A 6,649-nucleotide genomic window follows, 5' to 3' on the forward strand; every position below is an offset into this window, starting at 1 on the left:
ACTTCCTGACATGATTCTAGCAACTTTTCTGTAAATTTAAAGCTATTTCAAAATATAAACTATGCTCCCTGTGATGGTTAATATTAATTAAATTAAGTATCAACTTGATTGAAGAATTCAAAGTACTGTTCCGGGGTGTGTCTGTGAGGGTGTTGCCAAAGGAGATTGACATTTGAGTTAGTGGGCTGGGAGAGGCAGACCCACCCTCAATCCAGGTGGGCACCATTTAATCAGTTGCCAGCCCAGCTAGAATAAAGCAGGCAGAACAGGAAGGGACTTGACTTGCTGATTCTTCTGGTCTTCATTTTTCTCCTGTGCTGGATGCTTCCTGCCCTCGAATATCAGACTCCAAGTTTTTCAGCTTTTGGACTCTTGGACTTATATCAGTGGTTTGCCAGGGGCTGTTGAGCCTTTAAGGGCAGACTGAAGGCTGCACTGTCAGGTTCCCTACTTTTGAGGTTTTGAGATGCGAACTGATCCACCACTGGCTTCCTTGCTCCTCACCTTGCAGACGACCTACCGTGGGACTTCATCTAGTGATGGTGTGAGTCAATATTCCTTAATATACTCCTTTTCGTATATACAAGAAGCCTATTATTTCTGATCCTCTAGAGAAACCCAGACTAATATCCACCCCCTCCAAAAAAAAAAAAAAAAACCTGGTATAATCTCAGATCCCCTTCCCCACTCCACAGTCAAGGAGGGTGCTCTCCCATCTCCTACCTTCTGACCCTTCACACAATACTTGAGAATTATTCTCTTGCCTAGGTAAAACAGTATCTGTAGATCCGGAAACATAGACCTGACTTATCACAGGTGACATAGTGTAAACTGGAAATAAATGAGAGTTTACTTGATGAAGATGGAGACTCCATTATCATTTCATTCATACCAGCCCTCTTCCTCATTTTGCTTTCAAAATGCTGGCATATAGGTGGAAGGGTGAATCTAGTCTCTTCACCAGAATCAAAATTTAAGAATTGGTGATTATAGAGATCTCTGACATAATCCCAAGGTTTTGTTCACATTGGAGCGCTGTAAGGCTGAGTAAAACCTTTCTCCAGCCTTTTCCATCTCAATTAGTAACAACTGCGTTATTGAAGTTTCACCTGCCCAAACCTCCAGCACCATCCTTGACTCTTTTCTTTCCCCACCACACACACCATCCATGTGAAACTCATCCTATGAGTTTCAGGCTTTTTCAACTTTTGTCCTTTTGGAATGCATTGCTTTTCCTCAGTTATTTCTTTCCCATCCAAAAAAACGGACGTACCTTCATCTATTCTGCATTTTTATTTAGCAATTTTTACCTTATAACTTACAATATGAATTGTTTATTTCTTATGTTTAAGGTATGTCCCTCTCATTTAATTTAAGCTACAAAGAGTCAGGAGTGTTTTTACTTAAGTGTGAATTAATGTATCTTGAGTGCATTGAATAATTCTGTTGACACAGTAAACGCTTAGTATTTGTGGAATAAATGTTGCTTTTCTACACAATTCTAATTTAAGTAACACCTATTCCATTTGAATCTAAACTGTTAGATTCACTGAAAAATAAGGTTTTAGTAAGATGTTTATACTTGGACTAACGTTTTGGGCTTTAAACTATTGCTGTTATTTATTGAGCATTTTTGTATTTGTTAATGTTTGTGCCAAAATGTTTACAATTAATCTTTCAAACAACTATATTATCATAACAATTTTACATATGAAACAAATCTAGGCTCTTAGACGTTAAGCAAATTGCCCAAGGACACAAAGTCAAGAAATTAATAACTTTTTAAAACTTTTTATATGAATACAATTTACATACATAAAACTGAAGTATCATAAGTATAAAGCTAGATGAATTGTTGTGAAATAAATATACTAATCGAAGCATAACCTAGGACAAGAAAAACAATTGGATAAAAACCTACTACTGTGATTCCTTGTTTACAATCTCTACTTCTCTCCTCTACAAAGACAACCACTATCTCTTAGCACCATGGATACTTTTCCATACTTCTGAAATTTATATAAGTGAAATCAGATATTATACATTATTTTGTGCCTTGATGATTTCATTTAACACTATATTTGTAATCACTGAATAATATTCTAACTGTATTGCTATACAACAGGTTGTTTATCCATTCACCTATTGAAGAACATCTCAGATACATTCAGATTTTGGAATTATGAACAAAGCACTATAAATATTTGCATGCAGGTTTTAGTGTGAACCTAAGTTTTTAATAATTGTGTAAATATATAAGACTGTAAATGCTGGATTAAATGGTTTAGCTTATTAAAAAGCTGCTATCCTGTGTTCTAAAGTGGCTAAATCATTTTGCATTACGAACAGCAGTGAAGGTGAATTCCATTTGTCTGCATCACCTGCAGCAATTGATATTACTTTAAATTTTAGTCATTCTAAATGATACGTAGTGTTATTGCATAGTTGCCTTATTTGCATTTTCCTATAAACAAATAATACTGAGCATCTTTCATATGCTTATTTGCAAAAATGTATTTCCTTAGAAAGGGTCTATGTTCAGATTATTTGCCTCTGAATATCGTCCTGGTGACTTCTCCTTTAGAATGCTATTAATTATTGAATCAATTTTAACAGGTACTAGGTTTTTAATAGATTACTTATTACTTAATATTTTGTGTCAGTTTGGTAGTTTGTGTCTTTCAAGAAATAATTACATTTCATCTAATTTATGAGAACGGTGGACATAGGTTTATTCATAATATTCTTTTATTATTATTTTAATGAATATGTATAGGATATGTTTAATGTCTATGGGCCACTCTTTTGTTTCAAATATTTTCAATTTATGTATTCTCTCTTTTTGTTCTGGATTAGCTTGACTACAGATTCCTTAATTTTATTGTTCTTTTCAAATAATAAATTGTATTTATTGATTTTCTCTATAGCTTTTCTATTTGCAGTTTTCTTCAGTTCTTCACTGATTTTTATTATTTATTTTCTTCTGCTTGATTTCAGCTATAATTCTTTCCCTGGAACTTATATGATGGAAGCTTAGACTATTATGGTTAGAATTTTTTTTTCTATTCTAACCTATGTATTTAATGTTAGTTTCTCACTAAACACATCTTTCATTGCATCTAGCAAATTTTGGTAAGTTATAGTTCTATTGTGATTTAGTTTGAAATATTTTAATTTCTCTTGATGCTTCTTTTATGAGTAATATTTAGAAGTGTGTTACTTAACCTCCAAGTATTTGGAGATTTTGAGCTATTCTTCTCATTGATTTTTTTGTTGTTGTTTTATTACCCTTTGCTCTGAAAACGGATATTGTGTAATTTTAAAATGTATTTTATATGTTTTATGGCATCAATGTGATGTATCTCAATTATGTATCATGTGATATTGAGAAAAATAGGTATTCGGCTGTGGTAAGACAGAATATTTTTTAAATGTCAATTAGATCAAGTGGATCAGTAGGTCTGTTCAGATCACTTATATCTTTAGTAATTTTTTGCCTGCTTGATCCATCAGTTATTAAAAGAGTAGTATTTATCTACAACTATAATCATGAATGTGTCTATTTCTCTTGGTAGTTCTATCAGATACTGCCTCACATATTTTGACACTGTTTTTATCGACATACACATTAAGCAGTATTATGCCTTCCTAAAGAACTGGCCTTTTAACATTATGTAATCTCCCTCCTTGTCTCTAATAATAGTCTTTATTCTAGAGTCTAGTTTGTCTGAAATTAATATAGCTACTCTAACTTTGTTTTTATTATAAGCACCACATGTTTTTCTCCATTCCACTGTATTTAACCTATCTGAGTCTTCATAAAAGTGGGTATCTGGTACAAAATGTACAGTTAGGTTTCTATTTAAGTCCACTTCATGGTCCTTGGCTATTAATGTCTCCCATTTTTGGTGTATTTAGACCATTCATATTTGAAGGGATTATTACTGTATTTAAATTAATATATATTATTTTTGTAATTGTTTTCTTTTCTCATTTTTAACATCTTTATTTCTTTAATTACGAAAACGTAATATACTCATATAAATCCAAAACTACAAAGGCATATAGAGTCTTCCTTGACTCCAACCGCTCACCTCACACCCTTGATGTAACAGTTTGATTTGTATACTTTCAAGTGACTTTTCTGTAATATACCAACAAATAACATCATGGTGGGGCTTATTGTTTGTACAAGTTTACACCAGGAGTCTGCAACTTAACTTTTTACTTAGTAATAAGTCCTGGATTCATACAGAAAGATCTTTTCTGTTCCTTTTAATACGTGCATAATAGTCCTGAGCATGGATATACTATCTCTTTTTTAAAAATCCCTGATTGATTGATTTAGGTTGATTTCAATATTTTTGGCATCACAAAAAATCTGCAATAAATATATTCGAACACATAGTGCGGAGACCAGCTCAGTCGGGGAGACCCTAACCTAGCAGCGCTAGGGGAATTAAAGACACACACACACACACACACACACACACACACACACACACAGAAATACAGAGGCGTGAAGTGGGGAATCAGGGGGTCTCACAGTCTTCAGAGCTGAGAGCCCCGAACAGAGATTTACCCACATATTTATTAACAGCAAACCAGTCGTTAGCATTGTTTCTATAGATATTAAATTAACTAAAAGTATTCCTTATAGGAAACGAAGGGATGGGCTGAATTAATTGCAGCAGGAACACGACCTTAAGATACAGTTCCCTCATGCTAATTGTGGCTTAAGAACACCTTTAAGCGGTTTTCGGCCCTGGGCGGGCCAGGTGTTCCTTGTCCTCATTCCGGTAAATCCACAACCTTCCAGCTTGGGCTTTAGGGCCATTGTGGACATATCACAGTGCTGCAGAGATTTTGTTTATGGCCAGTTTTGGGGCCAGTTTATGGCCAGATTTTGGGGGGCTTGCTCCCAACACATAGTGTGCATGGTGACATGAATGTTTCCAAATGAGATGCCTAGAAATGGAAATGCTAGGCATCTCATTGGAGTATGTACATGTTAACGCTCTGGTAGATCCTTTGCTCAGTGGTTGCACCAATTTCCCCTCATGCCAGCAATGGCTAGGAATGTTCATTTCTCCACGTCTTTTCCTAAACTCCATGTTATCATCTCTGTGATTTTTGTCAATCTGATAGACTCAAAAAAATTGTTTATGATGGAATCTTGTTGTTTTTGTTTGCATTTTAAAAATTTTTGGTAAGGTTAAGTCTCTATATGGTCCTTGGCTATTAATTTCTCCCATTTTCAACATCTCTAATTATTAAAAAATTATTCTTGCTGGTGATTGTATATCTTACTTTCCATAAATTCTACTTATTGATCTTAGTTATGTTTCTGAACTCAAATGAAGTAGGTCTGCTCTAAACTCTTAAGTGGCAGTTCAAATATTTGGAGAGTTCTACCAAATGTCCTTCGAGTCTCCCTGTTTAGGCTAACATCCTTAACTCTTCTCTCCTTTAAGAGCGATTTTGAAATAGTTGGAAATTCTAAGTTCTGCCCTCTGGACTACCCTGGTTATCAATGTTCCCTTTTACAACATTTCTTCAGAACTAATTACAGAACAACAGCATATATTTCTGATAAGTGCTGGGTACAATAGAAACTATCATTTTTGGTTATAATAATGTAAGTTTAAATTTGGGGTCCTGGCCGGGTGCGGTGGCTCAAGCCTGTAATCCCAGCACTTTGGGAGGCCGAGACGGGCGGATCACGAGGTCAGGAGATCGAGACCATCCTGGCTAACATGGTGAAACCCCGTCTCTACTAAAAAATACAAAAAAATAGCCGGGCGAGGTGGCGGGCGTCTGTAGTCCCAGCTACTCGGGAGGCTAGGCAGGAGAATGGCGTAAACCCAGGAGGCGAAGCTTGCAGTGAGCTGAGATCTGGCCACTACACTCAAGCCTGGGCGACAGAGCGAGACTCCATCTCAAAAAAAAAAAAAGAAAAAAAAAGTCTGGGGTCCATTTTACTTGAGTATATAGTCAATTAAACAAAAAAGGTGTATTTTCGCATCGTTGACTTTTAAATCGCATTGCTCCCTTTTCCTATTATGCAACTGATCTTTTTCAGCTTTGCTACAGGTTTTTGTATTTACTCCACTCAGGCAATCATCTACTGTTTTTGGATCTTTTTTGGGGCCAATAGATTATTTATTTTTTAATTATTTTGTGTAGCATATTAGTGACTCCTGCCATTTTATCTGTTGTAGTTTTAATAGGCAAATTTTTATTTTAAAAAAATTAAGCAAAACAAGGCCAAAGATGTAATCTTACTTCAAAATCTGCATATATCCAGCCTCTTCCACATCCTTTGGACTTGGTCATGGAAGTAGATCATTCTCATTCTCAGCTCACATTTCTTCATTTAGGTCAGACAGAAATATGGTATGACCTTTTTGGAATGTGATATCTAAACAGGCTTAATTTCTGATTTTACTCTCATACCCCAGTCCAAAACTGCCAAACAAAGAAAATAAACCTCATTGAATATAGCTTTCATTGTAATGAAACTGTGCTAGGTCTCTCGTTATCGTGACTTTCTATCTCTTTAAAAGGTTATATAAGTTTTTAAAACTTTTTTTTTTCCAATAGGTTTTGGGGGAACAGGTGGTATTTGGTTAGATGAATAAGTTTTTTA

The sequence above is a fragment of the Mandrillus leucophaeus genome, unplaced genomic scaffold (genome assembly GCF_000951045.1).
Source record: "Mandrillus leucophaeus isolate KB7577 unplaced genomic scaffold, Mleu.le_1.0 Scaffold810, whole genome shotgun sequence".
Lineage (NCBI taxonomy): Eukaryota > Metazoa > Chordata > Mammalia > Primates > Cercopithecidae > Mandrillus > Mandrillus leucophaeus.